General features: G+C 38.6%; 1 protein-coding gene across 1 annotated transcript in view; it reads right to left on the reverse strand.

The window, feature by feature from the left end:
• The window catches only part of OXR1 (oxidation resistance 1), a 440,707-nt gene that overhangs the window by 356,627 nt on the left and 57,297 nt on the right, over positions 1 to 26,783 (reverse strand). The window lies entirely within an intron of this gene.

Below are 26,783 nucleotides of genomic sequence, written 5' to 3' on the forward strand. Positions count from 1 at the left end.
GAATGTAGCATCCAGAATAAACAAAGGAAAGCATCCATCTGACTGCTTCTGAAGCTCAAGTTTAGGTGTCCACAGGATGGGCTGGTCACATAGATACATGTAACGGCATCCTACAGCGCAGTCAGGAATCAGAACCCTGAAGGTGAGAAAATGCATCACATGGAAAAAGGCTGTCATATCTGGGGCTGCTGAGTGTAGGGAAATCTGAGGGGATTGGGTGGGGGCACGTATCTCAATGGCTAAGAAAAGATTGTTCCTGGGGACCAGGCAGCAAAGTGAAAGCACAGGGAGATAGCTTCCATTATTTGGAGTCAAAATGTTTCCACTTTCCATAGCTTTATGATCACCCCTGAGTCCTCCACATGCTACCTATAGACACAGTACTAGCTTTCCATCTGGGACATCAAGTCATACCCACAAGTCCCCAAAGTGCTTGCAGTCACACAAACATACATGAATAATTCAGGACTTTATAAATGATTAAGCAGATGTACTGATATTTATCAGCAGCAGGTACTTTTCTTTCACAGTATCACAAATCCTCATGATTGAGGGTAATTAGGGAGAGGCCCTGACTAAATAACTGACAAGCCCAGATTAGTAAGTCATTTCATAGTTTTCTACATTTAAGTAGACTCTGTAAATAGCAATAAAGTCAGCAAGTAAGATGTCCTTGTCAAGAGAAGCCCTTCAGGTTCTGCATAGTAAACTGTAGATAAATATCATTTGCAATGAGAATATTATTTTTAGGCAAATGGGAAGTCATACACTAGAACCATTGTCTTTTTTTCCTGAACTTTCTAGGTCCAATCAGTCATTTATGCTCTACTGCCAAATATATATTAAATATGGATGGTGTTCCCCATCTCCAATACTATCCCCTTCTCAGTAGTTCTCAACTGGGGTCATTCTCCATGCAGTAGCCAGAAAGCCTACTAAAATATAGAAATTTATAGCATAAACATATATAAAGATACAGCATATACATAATATCGTGCTTAGTCACTCAATTGTGTCCGACTCTGCGACTCATGGACTGCAGCCCACTAGGCTCCTTTGTCCATGGAACTTCTCCAGGCAGCAATACTAGAGTGGGTAGACATTCCCTTTTCCAGAGCTTCCTGACTCAGAGGTTCAACCCAGGTCTTCTGCATTGCAGGCAGATTCTTTAACATCTGAGCCACCAGGGAAACTCAGCATATAAACATATATGTATACATTAAGTGCTATATATAATATTGCATTATTATTAATCATATTGAGGGGTGGCAGATTGGGCCAACTGTAGGTATGTCACATGAGTGTGGGAATGGTTTTGGACAGAAAGGCACTTTAGAGAAAGCCTATGCAGGAAGGAGATGGAGAACATGGAGAAGATGGAGAAGCTCTATACAGTCAGCAAAAACAAGACGAGAGCTGACTGTGGCTCAGACCATGAACTCCTTATTGCCAAATTCAGACTTAAATTGAAGAAAGCCAGGAAAACCACTAGACCATTCAGGTATGACCTAAATCAAATTCCTTATGAATATACAGTAGAAGTGAGAAATAGATTTACGGGACTAGATCTGATAGACAGAGTGCCTGATGAACTATGGACGGAGGTTCGTGACATTGTACAGGAGACAGGGAGCAAGGCCATCTCCAAGAAAAAGAAATGCAAAAAAGCAAAATGGTGGTCTGAGGAGGCCATATGAATAGCTGGGAAAAGAAGAGAAGCAAAAAGCAAAGGAGAAAAGGAAAGATACCCCTTTGAATGCAGAGTTCCAAAGAATTGCAAAGAGAGATAAGATAGCCTTCCTCAGTGATCAATGCAAAGAAATAGAGGAAAACAATAGAATGAGAAAGACTAGAGATCTCTAAGAAAATTAGAGATGTACCAAGGGAACATTTCATGCAAAGATGGGCTCAATAAAGGACAGAAATGGTATGGACCTAACAGAAGCAGAAGATATTAAGAAGAGGTGGCAAGAATACACAGAAGAACTGTACAAAAAAGATATCCACGACCCAGATAATCACAATGGTGTCATCACTCACCTAGAGGCAGACATCCTGGAATGTGAAGTCAAGTGGGCCTTAGGAAGCATCACTATGAACAAAGCTTAGTGGAGGTGATGGAACTCCAGTTGAGCTATTTCAAATTCTCAACAATGATGCTGTGAAAGTGCTGCACTCAATATGTCAGCGAATTTGGAAAACTCAGCATTGGCCACAGGACTAGAAAAGGTCAGTTTTCATTCCAATCCCAAAGAAAGGCAATTCCAAAGAATGCTCAAACTACAGCACAATTGCACTCATCTCACACGCTAGTAAAGTAATGCTCAAAATTCTCCAAGCCAGGCTTCAGCAATATGTGAACCGTGAACTTCCTGATATTCAAGCTGGTTTTAGAAAAGGCCGAGGAACCAGAGATCAAATTGCCAACATCTGATCAATCATCAAAAAAGCAAGAGAGTTCCAGAAAAATATCTATTTCTGCTTTATTGAGTACGCCAAAGCCTTTGACTGTGTCAATCACAAGAAACTATGGAAAATTCTGAAAGAGATGGGAATACCAGACCACCTGACCTGCCTCTTGAGAAACCTGTATGCAGGTCAGGAAGCAACAGAACTGGACATGGAACAACAGACTGGTTCCAAATAGGAAAAGGAGTACGTCAAGGCTGTAGATTGTCACCCTGCTTATTTAACTTATATGCAGAGTACATATGAGAAACGCTAGGCTGGAAGAAGCACAAGCTGGAATCAAGATTGCTGGGAGAAATATCAATAACCTTAGATATACAGATGACACCACCCTATGGCAGAAAGTGAAGAGGAACTAAAGAGCCTCTTGATGAAAGTGAAAGAGGAGAGTGAAAAAGTTGGCTTAAAGCTCAACATTCAGAAAACTAAGATCATGGCATCTGGTCCCATCACTTCATGGCAAATAGATGGGGAAACAGTGGACACAGTTGCAGACTTTATTTTTTTGGGCTCCAAAATCACTGCAGATGGTGATTGCAGCCATGAAATTAAAAGACACTTAATCCTTGGAAGGAAAAGTATGAACAACCTAGACAGCATATTAAAAAGCAGAGACATTACTTTGTCAACAAAGATCCGTCTAGTCAAGGCTATGGTTTTTCCAGTGGTCATGTATGGATGTGAGAGTTGGACTGTAAAGAAAGCTGAGCACCGAAGAATTGATGCTTTTGAACTGTGGTGTTGGAGAAGACTCTTGAGAGTCCCTTGGACTGCAAGGAGATCCAACCAGTCCATCCTAAAGGAGATCAGTCCTGGGTGTTCATTGGAAGGACTAATGTTGAAGCTGAAACTCCAATACTTTGGTCACCTGATGCGAAGTGACTCATTTGAAAAGACCCTGATGCTGGGAAAAATTGAGGGCAGGAGGAGAAGGGGACAACAGAGGATGAGATGTTTGGATGGCATTACTGACTCAATGGACATGAGTTTGGGTGGGCTCCAGGAGTTGGTGATGGACAGGGAGGCCTGGCGTGCTGCGTTCATGGGGTCGCAAAGAGTCAGACACAACTGAGCGACTGAACTGAAGTGATGCAAGAAGCATATTCCAATTTCCCCTTTTCTTCCCCAAAACAAGATATAACAAAAACATAAAACTCCGGTAGGAAAGATTCCCTCCCTGTACCAAGGAAGAAAAGAAACATTCTTCATCAGGAGTCAGAGCAGAGTGAATTTTGTACAAACACACCTTGTAAAAGTCACCCTTATCTTCCCTTGGCCTCCCTGTATATTTTAAGTGCTTTCTCACAATTGCCTCTCTTTGTTCAACCTGGCATAAAGCATTTAGGTTTTGCCACTTTTGGGTCTCCATTTTCTCACAAGGGCTCTCATGTCAGGTAAAACTTACAGGCTTTTCTCTAATCTATCTGTTGTCAGTTTATTTATTAGACCAAGCTGAAAAACCCGAAGAGGAGTGACGTAAAATGGCACCTTTCTTGCACTATAATAATACAATTTAAGTATACTAATAATTACAAATCTATCTATATATATATATGTCTAGCCTAACACACATACACATAAATCTGCCATGCCACTCCCCTGCTAAACCTTTTCAGTGGCATCCTAGAATACCTCGGAATTCCTAGCTTAAAATCTAGCTCCTACCCCAAGGTTCCTAGCTGTTCCACCTCCATCTTCTGCCCCTCTCTCCCTCACGTTCTCAGCCACACAGACCTCGGCAGTCTTCACACATAGCAAACTTGTTCTCACCCTTATTCTCACCTGCTGCTCCTTTGACTGCAGAATCTTTCACTAGATGTCAGTATGGCTGATACCTCATGCAGCTCTTAGCTCATGTTACCTTCTCAGAGGTGGCCCCAGGACCCCACAGCTAAGGCAGATCTGACCCGCTCTGTCCCCCAGACACACTCACTTTCAATCACACTGCCCTGTGTTATGGACTTCATGGCACAAGTCAGTTCATGTTGTGGCATCACCTCATTTAAGTATGAATTTCCTTGTTTATTATCTCACCTACTACTGTTATAGTAAGCTCAAATGGAGTAAAGACCTCAAGTATTTTATATATAATTCTGTCCTGAGTCTCTGGAATAGCACCTGACTCTTGGTAGGCCCTCAATAAGTAATTGCTAAATGAATAAATTATATTTCCTGAATCCAACTTCTTCCAGGTTTACTGAGGTATAATTGCCATTTGACTTTAACAGCAGTTACTTTCTAATTTTTCTTAGCATAGATAAACTTTTTAAAATGTTGACATTTAGATTAACTTCTATCCAAATTGTTACAAATTACAAATGAAGTAAATTGAACTCAGCTGTTTTTTTCTTTCCGAATCATTTAACAGTGAGCAAGTCAAAATGATCACCCCCAAAAGCAATTTTTTCTTATCTGTTTTAGTGGCATTCATAGCTTCATAGTCAAGATGTATGATATCACCAATAAAATATGCTATTTCAAAGCACATTGAAAGCTCCAAGTTTTTGGAAGATTGTCTATGTCTTAGAATTACAGCTTGAATGAGTTTTTCAATGTATTTTTCTCATCACCTCTTCAGTTAACAAAGTTCATAACTTTGTAATAAAGTTGGCCCTTTTTAAACTGTAGCAAGCAAAATGCAAAATTCTCTGAATAGATCCTCTATGATTTATTGGAATATTACTGTTGCTTAAACCATCGAGAACACAGTAGTTCAAATGATCATATTGCTATGCACACCCATACAAACATGCATGCACACAACATCAAAATGAAATAATTTAATCAGAAGTAACATTACATTCTAGTTTTAATGGCAGAACGTACACACCACTAAGGCATGATGTCAGAAAAGTATGAGATTTAAGAGATACATAGAATACTAAACTTGTCCTTTAAAAATGTTTTGTAATGTTGTTTTTCTCCCCACTCCCAAAACCCCTTTTAGGTTTGCAGAGGGACATTTCATGGATGATAGATTAATCCTTTAAGCCAAAAACTCATTTCAGTACAATTACTTTTCTAGATAAATTTAACTGCTAGGTGAGAAAACTCAGAAATTTAATTCTGTTTTACACCTACAAGGAAAAACAAACAAGAAAAGTATATTTTTAAAAATGTGGCTTTTGTGGGAGGAGGGATAAATTAGGAGATTGGGTTGACATATACATGCTACTATATATAAAATAGATAACTAATAAGGACCTACTGTATAGCACGGGGAACTCTATTCAATACTCTGTAATGGCCTGTATGGGAAAAGAATCTAAAAAAGAGTGGATATATGTATAACTGAATCATAAAGCAGAAACTAACACAACATTATAAATCAACTATACTCCAATAAAATTTTTTATAAAAATTTCTTTAAGCAATGTTTAGAGAAGTGAAATTCCAAAAGTAACTACAGGGCTTCCGGGTGGTCCAGTGGTTAAGAATCTGCCTTGCAAATGCAAGGGTAACCGATTCAATCCCTGGTCTGGGAAGATTTCACATGCCTCAGAGCAACTGAACCCCTGCATCGCAACTTCTGAGGCCAGGCTCTACAGTCCACATGCCTCGAGCCTGTGCTAAGCCACCCCAATGAGAAGCCCACACATAGCAATGAAGAATAGCACCCACTCTCCACAACTAGAGAAAGCCTGTGCACAGCAACAAAGGCCCAGGACAGCCAAAAACAAACAAATAAAATAAATGAATAAATCTTTAAAAAAGTAACTATAATCTAAAAATAGGGGGGTGGATAAATAAAATGTATGGAATAATATAGGAGTAGATATATAAACATATAGATAAAACACGGACACAGTGAGGGAAGGAGGAGGTGGGATGAACTGAGATTAGCAATGACATATATATACTGCTGTGTCTAAAACAGATAGCTGGTAGGAAGCAACTGCATAACACAGGGAGCTTAGTTTTGTGCTGTGTGATGACCTAGAGGGATGAGATGGGAAGGGAGGGAGGGGGGATCAAGAGAGAGGGGATATATGTATATTTATACCTGATTCATGTTGTTGTACAGCATAAACTCACACAACATTGTAAAGCAATATCCTCCAATTAAAAATAAAACTATAAAAAAATGAACATATTTCCAAAACAATGTTGATTGAGTAAAGCAAGTTGCCACAAGATACAAACACATATGATGTAATTTATATACACAGAATACTATATTTCTATATTCTCCATTCAACACATATTTTGGGGGCACCTACTTTATGTCAGTTATTATTTGAGACACAAAAAAGATGTAATCAAAGAAGGTACCTGACCTAACAAATAATCTAGTGAAGGAACAGACAGCAAAAATAGATAAATGCATGTATATATACATGCATACATGAGCACATTCTGTCAGGCAGTGGTACATTTTATGGAGAAAAATAAAGCCTGAAAAGGGATCATGAGGACTTTTTAACTATAGACTGAATGGCTTCCCCACCCCACTGGGAAGTGACTTTTGAACAAAACCCAAATGCAGGCAGTGATCTGATGGAACCACAGAAGACAGGTCTGTGGAACAGTCATCTGGGGAAGGACAAGCAAGAGATAAAGCTCAGACATGGAAATGTGCTTGGTGTGCTTCCTAAACAGCAAGGAGGCCAGTGCTCCTGTAGCTCAGGGGGCAAGGCGGAGAGTGGAAGGCTTGGAGGTTGGAGGGTGGACCATACAGGGCCTTGGTGAACATGGCAAGGATTCTGGATTTTATTCCAGTTGCAGTGGCGCCCCCATGGGCTAGGATGATGGAAGTTATTGATACATGATCTTAATGGATGCTTTTAAGGATCAATCCAGCTGCTGGGTGGAGAAGAGATGGAATATGTTGAAATGATTCTATGAGAGAGAAATCAAAGAGCAGCTCAGAAGATGTGGCAGTAAACCTGATAAAAGATGCCATGAGGGAGACTAGGGAAGAAGCAAGAACAGGGAAACAGGGCTTGGGACTATAATATACTTTCACTTGAAGGCAGAGCCGAGCAGATATATTGTTCATGCATAAAATGATACGTAGTAAAAACACAGAATTTGCATGTTGAATACTGATAGTATTGCCTCTAGGAGAGGGGAAAGGGGAATAGGAAAATCTAGGCAGGTTCAACTCTCTCCAATATTTTATTTCCTTTAGAAAAAAAAAAACAAACTCTGATGCAAACATGGTATAATCTGAACATCTGTTAATTCCTGGTTTGGGATACCCAGATATTTGATATATTATCTTTCTAATATCCTGGTTTTCATATTTTCCCATAGGAATTACATTCTATTCAGAAAAGAGTAATATCTATTTTTTTTTCTACTGTGAATCATGATTCATCCATTATTCAACAAATATTCCTTGAGCATCCACTCATGCTGCCAGACTCTGGTTGCAGGTGCTTTGGAAGCTATACAAAGCAACACAAAGTCCTCATGGAGTATATATTCTGCAGAAAAAGGCAGACAATTGAAGTAACAGATTATATATATATATATATATATATATATATATATATATAGCCATTTTGGATAACGGAATATAAAGAAAAATAAAACAAGATGGCAGAGATATTTCAAATTGGTTCTATTTGTTTTCTTATAAGAAAAATCTATTCAGTTTTATTCCTGTGGGAAGTTGGTAAAAAATGATTTATCATCAACATCACCTTATTATTATTATATCTCATGAATTTTTTGGGTCAGGGATTTGGTCCGGATCGGGTGTGGAAGGTTTATCTGTGTTTCATGATATTGGGATTTCAGCAGGGATGTTTCAGAAGTTTGGAAACTGGAACAACTGTAGGCTATATTAGCATATCTTGGGCTTCCTTTTAACTTGGTGGCCCCAGTTGGACTTGTATGTCTGCTCACGACTCCAAGAACAACTGTCACTGGAGTTGCAGACGGAAGCTGCAAAGTTTCTGTGACCTAGCCTCAGAAGTCCTAGAATATCACTTGTGTCACATACTGTTGGTGAACCAAGCCACCAAAGACAGCTTATACTAAAAAGAAAGGAAGTGAAAGGTTGTTGTTGAATCACGCGAATACACCGGGATTCTTGGCCCCCAGAGGAGAAGAATTCAATCCAGGACCAGAGACGAGGCTTGATCGCTCAGAGCTTTTGTGTAATAAAGTTTATTAAAGTATAAAGGAGATAGAGAAATCTTCTGACATAGGCATCAGAAGGGGGCAGAAAGAGTACCCCCTTGCTAGTGTTAACAATGAGGTTATATAATCCAAAGAATGTCTGGAGGTTGCAAAGACCTCATCAGACCCACTCCCATAATTTACATCTTAAGGTAACACTGTCCTCAGGCCAGATACATCCTTGTAAAGACCAGGTCTACTCCCATAATTAACATTTTAAGATAACAAAAGGTTGAATCCAAAGACTGTCCTTAGACAGGATACATTATTGTTATATAATCCTAAGGAATGTAGAGAAAGACAAAAAAGTTTGTCCTTTCTTCCTCCTTGAGAATTCCAGACCCCTCTCTCCTTGGGGACCCCTAGACTCCCTATCAACCTGCCTAGGAAATGACTCTCTCAGAAGTAAGCTCCACCTCTCAGTGGGAGGAGTTGTTTAGTTGCTAACTTGTGTCCCAGTCTTTGCAACTCCATGGACTACAGCATACCAGGCTTCCCTGTCCTTCACTATTCCCCAGAGTTTGCTCAAACTCATGTCCATTGAGTCGATGATGCCACCCAACCATCTCATCCTCTGTTGCCCTCTTCTCCTTCCCTCAATCTTTCCCAACATCAGGGTCTTTTCCATGAGTCGGCTCTTTGAATCAGGTGGCCAAACTACTGGAGCTTCAGCTTCAGCATCAGTCCTTCCAGTGAATATTCAGGGTAGATTTCCTTTAGGATTGACTGATTTTATCTCCTTGCTATCCAAGGGATTCTTGAGAATCTTCCCAAACACCACAGTTCAAAAAGCACTAATTCTTCTGGGCTTGGTCTTCTTTTTGGTCCAACTCTCATATCTGTACATGATTACTGGAAAAACCACAGTTTTGACTATATGGGCCTTTGTTGGCCAAGTGATGTCTTTGCTTTTTAATATGTTGTCTAGGTTGGGCATAGCTTTTCTTCCAAGGAGCAAGTTTCTTTAACTTCATGGCTGCAGTCACCATCCACAGTGGATTTGGAGTCCAAGAAAATGAAATCTGCTACTGTTTGCATTTTTTCACCATCTATTTGCCATGAAGTGATGGAACCAGATGCCATGATCTCAGATTTTGAATACTGAGCTTTAAGCCAGCTTTTCACTCTTCTCTTTCACCTTCATCAAGAGGCTCTTTAGTTCCTCTTCCCTTTCTGCCATTAGGGTGGTATCATATGCATATATGATGTTATTGATATTTCTCCCAGAAATCTTGATCCCAGCTTGTGGTTCACGTACTCTGGCATTTCATATGATGTACTCTGCAAATAACTTAAATAAGCAGGGTGACAATATACAGCCTTGACGTACTTCTTCCCCAATTTGGAACCAGTCCATTGTTCTATGTCCGGTTCTAACCGTTGTTTCTTGTCCTACATATAGGTTATTCAGGAGACAGGTAGGGTCTCTCTTTCATTAACTTTAAGAATTTTCTAGTTTGTTGTGATCCACACAGTCAAAAGCTTTACCATAGGCAATGAAGCAGAAGTAGATGTTTTTCTGGAATTCTTTTGCTTTTTCTATGAGGAGTAGCAGGAATTTAATCTACCACAGAGAATTACTTTATTTAGAGATGCATGAACTAAAATTCATTAATTAAGTCTATAAAATGGAGCAATAATGTCTGCCTCAGAGCACTGTAAGGATAGCAAATAATGTATAGAAACTATTTGCAACAAAGCAGGGTTTAGGGGCCAGACACCAAGTCTCTGTGCAGTAAAAAATTTGTTTATAACTTACAGTCCCCCTCTGTATCCATAGTTTCTCCATATCTACAGCTGTACATGCATGAATTCAACCAACCACCTATATAGCATAGCACTACAGTACTGACTGTTGAAAAGAATCTTTGTATAACTGAACTCATGCAGTTTTAACCTGTGTCATTCAAGGGAGTACCTGAGAGGACCTCTAAAATGGATCTGTTCCTATAGACTTAGAAAAGAAACAACAAGACTCAAAACCCTTTTCCTCTGAGATGAGGAGGGTCAAAGAAATCCTTGAAAGCCACTAGGACTAGAAGAGTGGCCTAGTCATGCTGCTGCTGCTAAATCACTTCAGTTGTGTCCGACTCTGTGCGACCCCATAGACGGCAGCCCACCAGGCTCCCCCATCCCCGAGATTCTCCAGGCAAGAACACTGGAGTGGGTTGCCATTTCCTTCTCCAATGCATGAAAGTGAAAAGTGAAAGTGAAGTTGCTCAGTCATGTCCGACTCTTAGCGACCCCATGGACTGCAGCCCACCAGGCTCCTCCGTCTTTGGGATTTTCCAGGCAAGAGTACTGGAGTGGGGTGCCATTGCCTTTTCCAGGCATAGTCATAATAAGGCTCTATTATTTTCTCTAGTACTTGGAAGATCATGATTGGAAGGTAAGCTAAAATACCACATCTAGGATACTCCATACTCTGCATCTGTCTTAGTTCCCAAAGCTTTATGACTTCTGTAAAGTAGGTAGCCACTTTGTTTTGGTAAAGGTAGAGAGTATAATTTTATACTCAGCAGGTTTTAGACATGGAAGGAGATAGGCAAGTGAATTCTTGATTTTTAGGATTATAAAATCAATAAACTTTTCTTCTTGAGGCAGCTGTTAAAATCGAGGTATTTTGAATACAGTAATAAATGTTCCTTTACTTAGCTCTGAAAGGAAGTCAGATAGGTAAAGAGCACAATCTACATTTGAAGAAAGTATGGGATAAACATAACTTTCATTCCCATTGTGCTGTATACAATTGTATCTTTTAAATGCTAACTTCATTCCATCAGTTCTCTTTTAAGATTAAGCAAACTAAATCGGTCCATTGGTTTTTATAACACATAAAGTTCCTTTCAATTCATTGAATGGGCCTTTGGATGTTTGGAAAATGCATTCATTTTATAAGGGATTATGACTTAAGGAAAAATGCTTAAAGAAAACAAAAGATACCAACCTATTATGTAAATGAAATCACTAAAATTCTATCTGCACACAAATAATAGGCTACAGAAATCCTTCTAGCCTTAGTTTCCATCTTAAGGAAATATAAATTTCTGTAACCATCAATTCAAAGAGAGATATTAATACAGAAATCATTGGAAAAACATTTACACTGAACATACATAAGCTTAAAATATACTGAATAAAATACTGGAAGACATTCACAAATTTACCTATATTTCACAATCTTATTTTCTTAGCAAAAATGAGAAATCCAAAGCAGTCTAAAAAAAAGTCAACTACACAGGCAAAAATGTATATAGAATCTTATAGTCCTCTAAAAATAGGAGATGTATTGATCTCTATAATAGCTTGTTTGATAAATCAATTGTTTCTTAAGCCTCTACTATGTGTCAGATGCTGTACTAAGATCAAAAGATATTGAGAAGAACTTCTTAACTCTTGAGGAGCTCACAGTCTTGAGCTGGTAGCCTTCTCTCCACCCTTGAGGAACTGAGGGTGGACAGTGAAGTACATGCGTGCATGCTCAGTCGCTTCAGGCGTGTCCGACTCTGTGTGATCCTATGGACTGCAGCCTGCCCGGCTCCTCTGTCAATGGGATTCTCTAGGCAAGAATACTGAAGTGGGTTGCCGAGCCCACCTCCAGGGGATCTTCCCATCCCAGGGATCGAGCTCACGTCTCTGTTATCTAACCTGCATTGGCAGGCAGGCTCTTTACCACTAGTGCCACTTGGGAAAGACAGTGAAGTACCGGGGGCCAATTTTATCTAAAAGGGCAGCCATTGCTAATGGATTTTCAGCAGGAAACAAATGTGAACAGAAATGGATCTTAGATAGATCACACAGTAAGTGAAGAAACCAGATTGTGAGCCCAGGGCGGTGAGTACTGACAGCTCTCACTTTATCCTTTTGTGGACAACTTTGGATTGTTGTCAACAGAGATTGATCTGAATCCTCTGCAACACAGTGGTTATGAAGCTGTAGACAACACCTTAATTGCTCCAAGCCTCAGGTTCCGATTTTGTAAAAGAAGGGTTTAAATATCTGTTCATGGCTGACAGGATAAGTATTCATCTTGTGGTGTGTGTGTGGTGGGGTCCTTCCAGGGTGACCCATTGGTACATATGGCACCAGACCATGCCTCCCACACATCCTGTAACTGGGATGCCTGCATATGTTGACATTTGAATTTCTAACTCAAATATCTTTATTCCTTTAGTAATATGCTAAGTTGTTTTTAATACTTCAAAAATCACTTAATACTAGTCAGTTTTCCTTAAATGCAATACTCTGTACCTATCATCACTCCAATACATCAAAGCCCTATATTCTATAGTTCTATACTGTAAACAGTTGTGAAGCCTAAGTCTGGTGTCATCTACAGTCTTTCACCTAGATTTTTGAGAAAGATATTAACTGGTCTGTGCCCCTAATTGTGGTATTCCATAGGATATGGAATCTCTTAGGAGATTCCTAAGAGAATCTTAGGATTCTCTGTGGCAACACTGTAAACCAGTATACTCCATACGCTTTCCAAACTTCTCTTCTTTTTGCTTTCTCTACAATAGAAAGTGCTAAGAAAAATACACGAACTCCCATTCTGTCTTGCAGGCAGGCGTGGTCATGTGACAAGTTCTAGCCAATAAGTGGTGAGTGAAAGTTCCAGGAGTAACACAGAAGGGCCTTCTAGAGAGAAGCCTTAACTTTCCAGCCAACCTCCTTCTTTCTATGTTGAATACAGATGACATGCCTCGGGGTATAGACATCTCAAGACCATGAGGATGAAGGGGCTGCAAATCTTAGGCCTGCTGAGAAACAATACTGAAGGAGCTCCTTTCCTTAGTAACACTAAGTACCCACATTATTCCTACACTTCTTAGTTCCAGATTTCTTATATGAAATAAAACTAGTATTTATTTAAGTTATCTATAGATGTTCTCTTCAATATGGTAGCCACTGGTCACATATGCTTTAAAATTTTAATTAAATCGCAAATTTGGTTCCACAATATTGAACAGTGCCATTGTAGAACATTTCCATAATCACAGACATTTCTATTTAAACTGCACAGAATAAAATGTTGTTTGCAGCCAAATATACTGTGAATGCTATGGATGTTAATATTTTTATCACTAAGCCAAGGGCAGAAACATTTCAGTCCCCATCTCTCAGTTAAGCCATATGCCTCCAGGTACTTGATTGTTTGTTTCATGTTGAAATAACATACTCTGATTTATCGCTAGCCTTTCATCCAAGAGATTTCTCACACTTTCTTAGAGGATTAGATTAGTCTGTCAGAACATATTCTTCACATAGCTCCAAATAATCAAGTACTCTCCCTAGAGATAATGGCAGAATTAAGAAAATTAATATTCCTGTGCTAATATTTCAGGAAGAAAGGAAAGGCAGCCACAATCATGTCACAATCACAACTTTGCCAAGTTGAAGCAACTGACCTCAGTATATGACAATCTCTCCAGTGGTAGCTCTCAGTCCTTTCAGAATATACCAGTCTCTTTTATTCTCTTAAAAATTATTCCAGGACGAGAGCTGAATCTGAGACCCACATTATCCACAGCTGCAAGCCTGGCTGTTTGAAGCTCTGTCCTGCAGACTTTGATTAGGCTTCAATAAATATAGTCACGAATCAGCCTACCAAACATAGAGGCATATCACAGAATTCAAATCAATTGAAAGAATATCTGATGAAGCAATTTCTTACTATTTAAACTTAGTTATAGCAAAAGAGGAACAGATGATGAAAATTTCAAGAACATTTGTGACAAATTTCCTAAGGTAGCAATTCTAATTTCAGCTTATTTATTTATTTTTAAGTCACAAAACACTCTTATAAGTGATTATAAGAGTATCTAATATTTATTGAGCATTTATTATGATCCAAGAAGCATTGCAAGCAATGTTAATAAACTTTTTTTAATCCCTGCAAATGTACTCTGAGATAATTATGGTTGTTATCCTAATATTATACATAAAGAGATTAAGGCACAAAGAGTTTTAAAAATTTGCCCAAGGTCATGCTGAATAAATGAGTAAATGGTGAAACTCAAATTCAAATGCTCTAAGATCTGTCTCCAGGGTCTTCTTAGTCACTATATTCTTACAAATGGATCATGTCTCTACAGAAATGTCAAGAATTATTCATTGACTTCATGCAGATAATATCACTTTCATCCAGGTACCAAGATACCCCCAGAAGTCTCAGGCCACACTGACACTTTGTTCTCCATCACTTATACCAGTAGGGCTTCCCTTGTGGTTCAGACAGTAATCTGCCTGCAATGCAGGAGACCTGGGTTTGATCCTTGGGTCGGGAAGATCCCCTGCCAATGGGAATGGCAACCCATTCCAGCATTCTTGCTTGTAGAATTCCATGGACAGAGGAGCCTGGTGGTCTACAGTCCATGGGACTGCAAAGATTCAGACATGACTGAGAGACTAACACTTTCATAGCCCCAGAAGTCTTAGACCACACCAACACTTTTCTCCATCACTTATACTCCTACTTCTTAACAGAAAACAGCAATTATGAAAATGAGTATTTTCTGAGATATAAAGTTATTTTAGATTAAGGCATGATCCTCAATTATTTAAAAGAGTGAATAAAAAACAAAGAAAGGAAGAAAAGTATAGCAGATATGCCAGAAATTAGAGGTCTGTAGAACCTGGGTAGCAATTTATAAAAATAATAATGTCAAACAGTTACTGAACACTTAAAGTGCCAGACCTTATTCTGAGCATCACATTTTAACCTCACAACATCCTAGTGAGGGAAGTATTGTTATCCCATGTAAGAGATGAAAGCAGCTGAGTCACAGAGATGATCAGGCGGATAGTAGATGGTGCTCCCAGGTATCTGGCTCCACAGCTGACCTTTCACACTTTCTGTGGTCTGGCCCTTGACCTCTTCGCTACCTCAGCTCCCACTCCTTTCCCCATTGTTCACTCTGTTTCAGCCTCTTTGTGTTCCCTTCATGCTCCCTCTTCAAGAAACTTAGAGTAATTTCCTCTTTTATCAGAGAGGCCTTCCCTGACTTCCCAAAATGACAATCCATGGCCCCAACTGCAGTACCTAGCAGATATTTATTGAATGAATAAAGAAACAGACCTGTGTCAAGTCTGCTCCCTCAGGGAGGCACAGTGATGTTTGATACCAAGAAGACGCTTCTGCATAGGTGTTCTGGATTGGCTTTCCTTTCCTCACTAGTCTTTGTTCAGCCAATTCTTTGGGGGGTGGGGTAGGAGTCAAAGATTCTAAAATAAAAGATTAACTTTAGGAAATAAAACATATTTCAGAGAGAAACTGGTTCATACAATCCTATGACTATAGATGGTATATCCCTTTTACCATCCTAGAGGATAAAAGCAATAAGATCAATAAGGATGGGGACTTACTGATCCCTTAGTTGTTATCACTGTTGTCATTCAGTGGTAAAGTTTACACTTTCACAAAATATATTATGCAATGTATAAGATTGTATCAGAGTAAAATGTAATATTATAAATGAAATCATCTAAAGTCAAAAATATACCAAATAGCAACAAAATTTGAGTGAACTGCAATTTCCAGTTTTCATAGGTTAATTCCAAATCATCCAAATTATTTTTTTAGTCTATTTACATTAAATAACTCAATTCTTGGCGATGGTTAAAAGAAACACCTATATTTCAAAAGGAAAAAAATGTAAATACTAAAATGCATACGAAAAATTAATCCTCACTGGTAATAAAAGAAAACTGAATAAAATAGGGCATCATTAAAAAATTTATGAAATGGAGAAAAATTGAATTATAGAAACCAATGATAGAGTCCAAGGAAATTAGAATCTCATAAAACTGTTGGCCAGGGTAAGACTTTGAAAGAGGGCAATTCAAAAACTTCATTAAAGACTTCTAATGTTAAACTCATATTGGCCCATCACTTACATCATTATAAATTTTTCCCAAGAAAGTCATTTTGAATGTTGGAAGATTTGTCAGATGAATGCCTGTCATAGTGGTATCCGGAGAGTGAAAGGCCAAGAAACAATCACAGTGTGACTAAGTGACCTGGTTAAATTCATAATGGAATATTTAATAGAATTTTACCCCCATTTACTAGTCATTACTGTTATTCAAGAATATTTAATGACATGGAAATATTTATGTGTATTTTAGTAGGAAAAGGAGACAACCAATTATGACAGAGTGAACCCATTGAAATGTACAGAAAAATTCCAGAAAAGTACACACAAAAAGTTAAAGGACTTGGATGACTGAATTTTAGATAATAGTGATTTCTTCCCTTTCATTTCATGTATTTTCTAATTTTCCTAAAAACGACAAAAGACATGTTTTTTTTTTTCCCCACTTAGAAAGAAATCATTATTATAATTTTTAAAAAACTGTTTGATGAGGGGGGAGAAGGGATTTCACCTTTTCCCAGTATTTGATGTAAGGTGATAATGATGAAATTATTTTTGTCTGGCTAGAGGCTCCTGATAGAAAAGAGGCTACAATTTATCTCTCAGAGAATGAAGAACAACCTTTTTGGATATGTACAGCTTTTCATTATATCCTCATCTTCTGTGGTTAAAAATGCTGCCTACATACACAGACCAACACTACCCAATTTTCCTCTCCTTTTTAAATCTAGTTTTGCCTTACCAAAAGTTTAAATAATGGTAGAAACCCACTAGCTAAATAATTATTCAGGTTCAATAAGTTGCATAACAGAGGCTTAGCAAGTAAACTTAATATAGATGCCATCTTGAGAATAACTAATTTATCTACCAGAATTTAGGCAATTTATTCTTTCAAACTGGCTTTCAGAGTATATTCTAGCCATAGTTTCAGAAATACAGAAATAACTCCTTAAATAAAGCCCAATCACTTAATTTGAATGACAGTTCCAAAACTTCACACCTGAAATTGCTTTACCAATAAAGTAAGCATGGTCAGAGTGACAAACAGATTCAGGGGATTAGATCTGATAGACTGCCTGAAGAACTATGGACAGAGGTTTATAATACTGGACAGGAGGTGGTGATTAAAACCATCCTCAAGAATAAGAAATGCAAAAAGGCAAAATGGTTGTCTGAGGAGGCCTCACAAATAGCTGAGAAAAGAAGAGAAGTGAGTAGCAAAGGAAAAAAGGAAAGATAGACCATCTGAATGCAGAGTCCCAAAGGATAGCAAGGAGAGATATGAAAGCCTTCCTAACTGAACAATGCAAAGAAATAGAGAAAAACAACAGAATGGGAAACACTAGAGACTTCTTCAGGAAAATTAAAGATACCAAGAGAACATCTCATGCAAAGATGGGCACAATAAAGCACAGAAATGGTATGGACCTAACAGAAAAAGAAGATATTAAGAAGAGGTAGCAAGAATACACATAAGAACTATACAAAAAAAGATCTTTAAAACCCAGATAACCACAATAGTGTGATCATTCACCTAGAGCCAGACATCCTGGAATGTGAAGTCAAGAGGGTCTTAACAAGCATTACTAAATGGATTAAAGATCTAAACGTAAGACCAGAAACTATAAAACTCCTAGAGGAGAACATAGGCAAAACACTCTCCGACATAAATCACTGCAGGATCCTCTATGACTCACCTCCCAGAATACTGGAAATAAAAGCAAAAATAAACAAATGGGACCTAATTAAAATTAAAAACTTCTGCATAATAAAGGAAACTATAAGCAAGGTGAAAAGACAGTCTTCAGAATGGGAGAAAATAATAGCAAATGAAGCAACTGACAAAGAATTAATCTCAAAAATACGCAAGCAACTCCTACAGCTCAATTCCAGAAAAATAAACAATCCAATAAAAAAATGGGCCAAAGATCTAAATAGACATTTCTCCAAAGAAGACATATAGATGGCTAACAAATACATGAAAAGATGCTCAACATCACTCATTATCAGAGAAATGCAAATCAAAACCACAATGAGGTACCATTTCATACCAGTCAGAATGGCTGTGATCCAAAAGTCTACAAGCAATAAATGCTGGAGAGGGTGTGGAGAAAAGGGAACCCTCTTACACTGTTGGTGGGGATGCAAACTAGTACAGCCACTATGGAGAACAGTGTGAACACTGGAGTGGGTTGTCATTTCCTTCTCCAGTGCATGAAAGTGAAAAGTGAAAGTGAAGTCGCTCAGTCGTGTCCGACCCTCAGCGACCCCATGGACTGCAGCCTTCCAGGCTCCTCCATCCATGGGATTTTCCAGGCAAGAGTACTGGAGTGGGGTGCCATTGCCTTCTCTGGAAGAACAGTGTGGAGATTCCTTAAAAAAACTGGAAATAGAACTGCCATATGACCCAGCAATCCCACTGCTGGGCATACACACCGAGGAAACCAGAATTGAAAGAGACACGTGTACCCCAATGTTCATCGCAGCACTGTTTACATTAGCCAGGACATGGAAGCAACCTAGATGTCCATCAGCAGACGAATGGATAAGAAAGCTGTGGTACATATACACAATGGAGTATTACTCAGCCATTAAAAAGAATACATTTGAATCAGTTCTAATGAGGTAGATGAAACTGGAGCCTATTATACAGAGTGAAGTAAGCCAGAAAGAAAAACACCAATACAGTATCAGATAAGATCAGTTGCTCAGTCATGTCTGACTCTTTGCGACCCCATAAATTGCAGCACGCCAGGCCTCCCTGTCCATCACCAACTCCCAATACAGTATACTAACACATATATATGGAATTTAGAAAGATGGTAATGATAACCCTATATGTGAGACAGCAAAAGAGACACAGATGTATAGAACAGTCTTTTGGACTCTGTGGGAGAGGGTGAGGGTGGGATGGTTTGGGAGAATGGCATTGAAACATGTATAAAATCATATGTGAAATGAATCGTCAGTCCAGGTTCTATGCACGATACAGGATGCTCAGGGTTGGTGCACTGGGATGACCCAGAGGGATGGTATGGGGAGGGAAGAGGGAGGGAGGTTCAGGATGGGGAACACATGTACACCCGTGGCAGATTCATGTTGATGTATGGCAAAACTAATACAGTATTGTAAAGTAATTAGCCTCCAATTAAAATAAATAAATTTATATTTTTAAAAAAAGCATTACTAAAAACAAGGCTACTAGAGGTGATGGAATTCCAGTTGAGCTATTTCAAATCCTAAAGATGATGCTGTTAAAGTGCTGCACTCAATGTGCCACCAAATTTGGAAAGCTCAGCAGTGGCCACAGGATTGGAAAAGGTCAGGTTTCATTCCAATCCCAAAGAAGAGCAATACCAAAGAATGTTCAAACTACTGCACAATTGCATTCATTTCACATGCTAGCAAGGTAATGCTCAAAATCCTTCCAGCTAGGCTTCATCAGTATGTGAACCAATTCCTTCCAGATGTACAAGATGACTTTAGAAAAGGCAGAGCAACCAGAGATCAAATTGCCAACATCCACTGGATCACAGAAAAAGCAAGGGGATTCCAGAAAAACATCTGCTTCATTGACTATGTTAAAGCTTTTGACTGTGTGGATCACAACAAACTGGAAAATTCTTAAGAGAGATGCGAATACTAGACCACCCTACCTGCCTCCTGCGAACCTGTATGCAGGTCAAGAAGCAACAGTTAGAACTGGACATGGAACAATAGACTGGTTCAAAATTGGGAAAGGAGTTTGTCAAGGCTGTATATCGTCACTCTGCTTATTTAACTTATATGCACAGTACATCATGTGAAATGCTGGGCTGGATGAAGCACAAGCTGGAATCAAGACTGCCAGGAGAAATATCAATAACTTCAGATATGCAGATGACACCACCCTTTTGGCAGAAAGTGAAGAGAAATTAAAGAGTCTCTTGATGAAGGTGAAATAGGAGAGTGAAAAAACTGGCTTAAAACTCAACATTCAAAAAATGAAGATCATGGCATCTGGTCCCATAACTTCATGACAAATAGATGGGAAAACACTGGAAACAGTGACAGATTTTATTTTCTTGGGCTCCAAAATCACTGTGGATGGTGACTGCAGCCATGAAATTAAAAGACGCTTACTTCTTGGAAGAAAAGCTATGACAAAACTAGACAACATACTAAAAACCAGAAGCATCACTTTGCTGATAAAGGTCCATATAGTCAAAGATATAGTTTTTCTAGTCGTCATGTACAGGTGTGAGAGTTGGACAATAAAAATGTTTGAATGCCAAAGAATTGATGCCTTCTAACTGTGGTGCTGGAGAAGACTCTTGAGAGTCCCTTGGACTCCCAAGATCAAACCCGTCAATCCTAAAGGAAATAAATCCTGAATATTCATTGGAAGGACCGAGGATGAAGCTCCAATACTTCAGCCACCTGATGTGAAGAGCTGACTCACTGGAAAAGACCCTGATGCTGGGAAAGATTGAAGGCAGGAGGAGAAGGGGGCGACAGAAGGTGAGATAATTGGATGAAATCACCGACTCAATGGACATGAGTTTGGGCAAACTCCGAGAGATGGTGAAGGACAGGGAAGTCTGGCGTGCTGCAGTCCATGGGATCGCAATGAGTCGGACATGACTGAGTGACTGACCACCAACAACGTTCTAGGATGGACCTTAAATCTGAGGGTTCTCTTCAGGTGCATTTTGAGAGTGACATATATCATTTTGAAAGACTGAGTCTACAGCAATAAAAAGACATGGTCTGTCTTGAAATGTTTTGCTTTGTAAATTTTTATTTAACTAGATGCTAATTTAATCAGTTATAATAAGAAATCACACTCCCACAGGACCAGACTACTTATTAATTCCTCAAATGGGGAAATAACAATGAAACCATGAAGACACAATGAGGACAAGGTCAACAATATGACTATTGGTTTTGAGCTCTGAAAGTCAGAGGTTTCTAGAGCTCTAGGGAAATGCTGGATGTTTATGCTAAGCAGCCAAAGAGAATCTCTCTCCTGGGCAACACCAAGGGCCATTCTGACTCCTCTGTAGGCACATTCAGATCATTCACCTCTTAAATGGTCTCTATAATGTTAAAAACCCATGTAATATTAAATGCTTTACAGAGTAATGATTGAGAATAAAATTAAAAATATAGACCATAGGATTTGGTGTTGGAAAAAAATGATTTCAAGTTCTGATTCTTATGACTGATTGATTGTGACCTTGGGCCAGTTACTTAACCTTTCTAAATCTTTTTTAATCTATAAAACTGGGGTAATAAACATAGTTACCTCATTGAGTTGTGAGCACTAAATGAATGCCCTAATACGGCACAAAATAGTGTTCCAACAATGGTAGTTATCACCATAAGGGTGAATACACACTCTGAGAAGCCATTTAGCTCTTTGTTTGAAATCACACCTGTGGGAAACATACAGAAAATAACAAAATGTGACTTAAAATGATGATATTATTACTATTAACCTTTTTACTATTTTATAATGCTTTAAATGACAGTTACAAAATCCAGGACATTTATCAGTTACCTCAAAAATAGATACAACCTTATCATTCAGAATTAACTTATTTTTTTCATTTTTAAAGAGAGGTATTATTTATTCCCACTTTGGGGTACTTGTTCTTTAAATAATGTTTGTGTGTAATATATGCTACAGGATACAAAAGATCAATTTTTTGCAGAATTATCAATTTCTAACTTAAACAATAGAATTTTACCATATTTCCTCTTTAGTTTTAGACCAATGCTTCCCCGGTGGCTCAGTGGTAAAGAATCTGCCTGCAATGCAGGAGACACAGGTTCAATCCCTGGGTCAGGAAGATCCCCTGGAGGAGAGCATGGAAATCCACTCCAGTATTCTTGCCTGTAAAATCTCATGGACAGTGGAACCTGGTATGTTACAGTCCATCGGGTCGCAAAGAGTCCAACATGACTGAAGCCACTGAGCACTCATGCACACAACGCTTCATGAAAAGCGGCTCACTTTTCACATGTGAAACATGTGAATACATAATTATACACAATTAAAATAGTCACAATTTCACTTTTCCTGCTTCCTTAGAACTGAGACTAAACCAGTGATGACAAAACCCTTTGGAAATACAATCTTAAAATTTAACTTAAACATCCAATGAGCTGAATTACAAAGATGAAACATCTATCTATGGTCAGGAAACTACCCTAAATACAGAAATAATCAGAACACTGAGGTACACCTGGCACTGGTTACTCTTAAAGCTATCTAGCAATCATCAGTCCATTTGCCTATATTTAACAGAAAAGATACTGCACTAATGCTATGGATTGCTTGCATTAATGGCCCCACCTCTCATACTCAAGCATTTTATCTTATAGTTCTGTACTGTTTTCCAAGTCTGATGCTGAGCCCCATCGAGTGACTTGCTTTACTTTAGCCAGTGAGATAGAAGTGAAACTGATGGACGCAGAGGCTTGAAAGAGCATTTGGTTATTTGCTTCCAATCTTGCTTCTCTGAGATCATGGTGAGAACACAATCAGTCTCGCCTTCTGAAGGAATATAATAGACAAGCATGTGGAAGGAAGCCCTAGTTGTCCCAGCCCTTAGCTAGCCACAGGAGAGAACCCAGCCAAGATCAGCAAACCACCTCCACACCCTACAACTAACCACGGACATAGTGAGCCCCCTGAGCCCAGAAGAACCATCCAGCTGACCTACAGACATGGGAATTTTGATAAATGCTTGTTGTTTTAAATTACTATGATTGAAGGCAGGTTGCTACATGGTTTTATTTTGGTGATGGATAACCGATATACTTGTATATCAGAGTTTTCCAATTTTAGCTTCCTATTACACAACTTGGAATTATTTCAAGAGATCTAAGAAAAAGCAGAATTCTATACTAATAGTATTCTTGAATACTAATATTCAAAGTGTGTACATATGAGTAGCGGGGAGTGGCCTGTATCCAGGTGTTATAAAAAATCATCTATTTTGGAAGGGTACAACATGTGTTAAAATTTCTATTTATGTAAAGAACTCCATTTTGGGAATACGTTTTATCATGTACAGAGTATATTATCATAGCTGACATATAATTTATTACTAAATATATGCACATGTATTGGAGGCACATATTTTATTGATAGGTACACACCCTGAAAAAAGTTCAGAGGGCACTGATCTTGACTGTTTACATTTGGTCATTTTCTTATCTAGCATGGGCTTTCATGGTGGGTCATCTCTTCAGGAACTAAATGAAGACAAATTCACTGGCTAGGTGTCACTATTCTCTTCTGAATATGATGCAATTTTAAATATTTTTAAAAATTATTAGTATTCTATTAAAGTAAAATGAAAAATAAGGGTAGTGATGTACAGTGTTTTCTTTTTTAAATATATTGGCTACATATAGAACGTTTGCAGGGGAAAATACTGCACAGTCTCTTTAACATAAGACCATGTAACATGGTCCTCAAGCAGTAACATCTTAGTTTGCCACATCAATTTAGACTGATATCTTATTAAAATTTGGGATAGAAAATATTTTAGATAGACAATTTAGACATATATTAGTTTTCCTACAAAATATTTACCAAAAGACACCTTTATTTTAATGAGTTTATACTCATATCTTTATAGATTTAGCAGTTCTGATTTTGTAAGAGATTGCACAGATTAATGGTTTACAGTGATTTTAAAATACAGCTAATTTAGTTAATCACATAAACCCCCAAATAACTCCTTTACTGGAACTAAAATTACAAATATATATATTAGTAAACTAATAAGGAGTGAGGTATTTTTCAGATTAAGGACTTGTATAAGAAAGACATATTCTTCATGACTTCAGAGAGTAAAGATAAATGTTAGAACATAAATTCTACAAATTAACAAATAAAGATGCACAACCTTCAATTCATGACCAGTTTTACAATGTGCTATGTCTTTAAAAGGAGAGTAATTTCAAAATGTCAACTTTGCTTCAGCATGGTCTTCTTCTATATCAAATTCTTATAATGCTGCCACATGCTTTTTTTTTCTTTTCCTCTTAGATCATTCTGCCAAATTCATACACATTATATTTAAAGGTATTTTTAAAACACAAGTAATTTTCCTCCTCTTCACATAAAAATGCTTTCCTTCTTTTCAGTCCCAGAGAGCTACATATTCTGGGCTACTGATTTTCCAGAGAGCTCAGTTTTAACCCTTTGAAAGAAGGTTGGATATATATATATATATATATATATATATATATATATGTTTATCCAGGTTGAACTGTATTCTTCAAAAAAAAAAAAGAGAGAAGAGTTTAAAATATGACTTGCATATTGATTTCATAGTGTTTTGAGTTATATCTAATTCCATAAAATGAAACAAATTTGTCACTTTATACTACTGCAGTCTAACTGGCAAATAAAAGGCCCAAGTTATTTTAAAAATCCATTGAATTTTTGCCCATATTAAGGAACAAAGAACCTGAGGGGCGGCTAAGAGGTTGTCCCCAAGGATGCAGCAATCCAGACATGCAGAGCTGAGGGATGCAGTGTTCCAGCCTGTCCTGAAGGGGGAGCCTCTGCAGCCCTACCAAGGAGGGAGACACTGTGCAGCAGAAAGTCTCCTTGCAGACTCCACGGATTTCAGCTCCCCGTGCCTCTAGCCAGATAACCAGCTCATCCGTCATCTCTTTAGCTTTTGAGCCAACAGGCTATTGACTGGATCCAGGCTCTAGGGACTGGGGTGTTCTTGGAAGAGCTGCAGATACTCACCACGTGACCTTCGTCAAGCCAATCAATATGCCACTCAGCTCTTCCATGTTCCCTTTCTGCAAATGGAGGATAAGAAACAGCCTGCAACCTATCTAAGTGTGTGCTATTTTACAAAAGGCTTTCTTTCCCCTCTTGTTGTGGACATCTATTCTCCCATAAACGAACAGATTAATAGCACAATTTTCAATGGCTGCTGCATTGTGCTCCACGGCAAGGATACACTGTTTTTTTCTGAAAAACAAACCATTAACAAACAACAGAAGGGACGTTTAGCACCATTTCAAAAGATCAGACATTCTGTTATGAACAAAGGATCAGGAGATGACAGAGAAATTACAGAAGAGAGAAGGACATGAAATATACAGAAAGACGGCATGAAGAGATGAACACATTAGTATATTTTCAAATGAATCTTGTGAGATAGATAGCTAGATATATAGATATATAGATATAGATATAGATATATATTCCCCAAGTAGTTCATTTACAAAATGAAATAAACAGTAAAGATTACAAAATCCCAAATTTGTAATCACAGCCCCAAATGAACCTCCCCCCACTCATTGGTTTACCGTCTTTTCTTTTTAATTTTGTTGTAATCACATTCTGTAAGCTGCTATTGTCAAAAGTTAAAATTTAAGATGTCCTTTACCAAGCTGACCACTTGATACTGAGTGGACAGCCAGACGCCCCAGAGATGGCCTCAGCTAAAGTGATTCAGCCCGATCCACAAAGCCCTCTGTCTCTATCCATCCCTGGTCACCTCATGTCTAGGAGTGGTCCAGCCCCCTCTCACCACTACTGTCCCTCATCCCTGGAGGTTACTGTGCTTTTCCTATGGCCCCCCTACATCCTGGTTACCCTTTGTAAATCATCCCTTTTTAAACTGAAGTCTCAAATTACATACTCTGAGTGTGTCACTATTTCTGGTTGGGTCCCTGACTAAACTATACCTATTCCATAGGTATCAGTTCAGTTCAGTTCAGTTGCTCGGTCGTGTCCGACTCTTTGCAACCCCATGAATCGCAGCACGCCAGGCCTCCCTGTCCATCACCAACTCCCGGAGTTCACCCAGACTCATATCCATCGAGTCAGTGATGCCATCCAGCCATCTCATCCTCTGCCGTCCCCTTCTCCTGTCCCCAACCCCTCCCAGCATCAGAGTCTTTTCCAATGAGTCAACTCTTTTTATGAGGTGGCCAAAGTACTGGAGTTTCAGCTTTAGCATCAGTCCTTCCAAAGAACACCCAGGGCTGATCTCCTTTAGAATGCACTGGTTGGATCTCCTTGCAGTCCAAGGGACTCTCAAGAGTCTTCTCCAACACCACAGTTCAAAAGCATCAATTCTTCGGCACTCAGCCTTCTTCACAGTCCAACTCTCACATCCATACGTGACCACAGGAAAAACCATAGCCTTGACTAGACACTATAATAGTACTATGAACTATGTAGGGTTTAGTCAGGACACAGCAGGGGAAGGAGAGTGTGGGACAAATTGAGAGAGTAGTGCTGAAACATATACATTAGCACGTGTAAAACTGATAGCT

Source organism: Bubalus kerabau, chromosome 14, assembly GCF_029407905.1.
Source record: "Bubalus kerabau isolate K-KA32 ecotype Philippines breed swamp buffalo chromosome 14, PCC_UOA_SB_1v2, whole genome shotgun sequence".
Taxonomy (NCBI): Eukaryota; Metazoa; Chordata; class Mammalia; order Artiodactyla; family Bovidae; genus Bubalus; species Bubalus kerabau.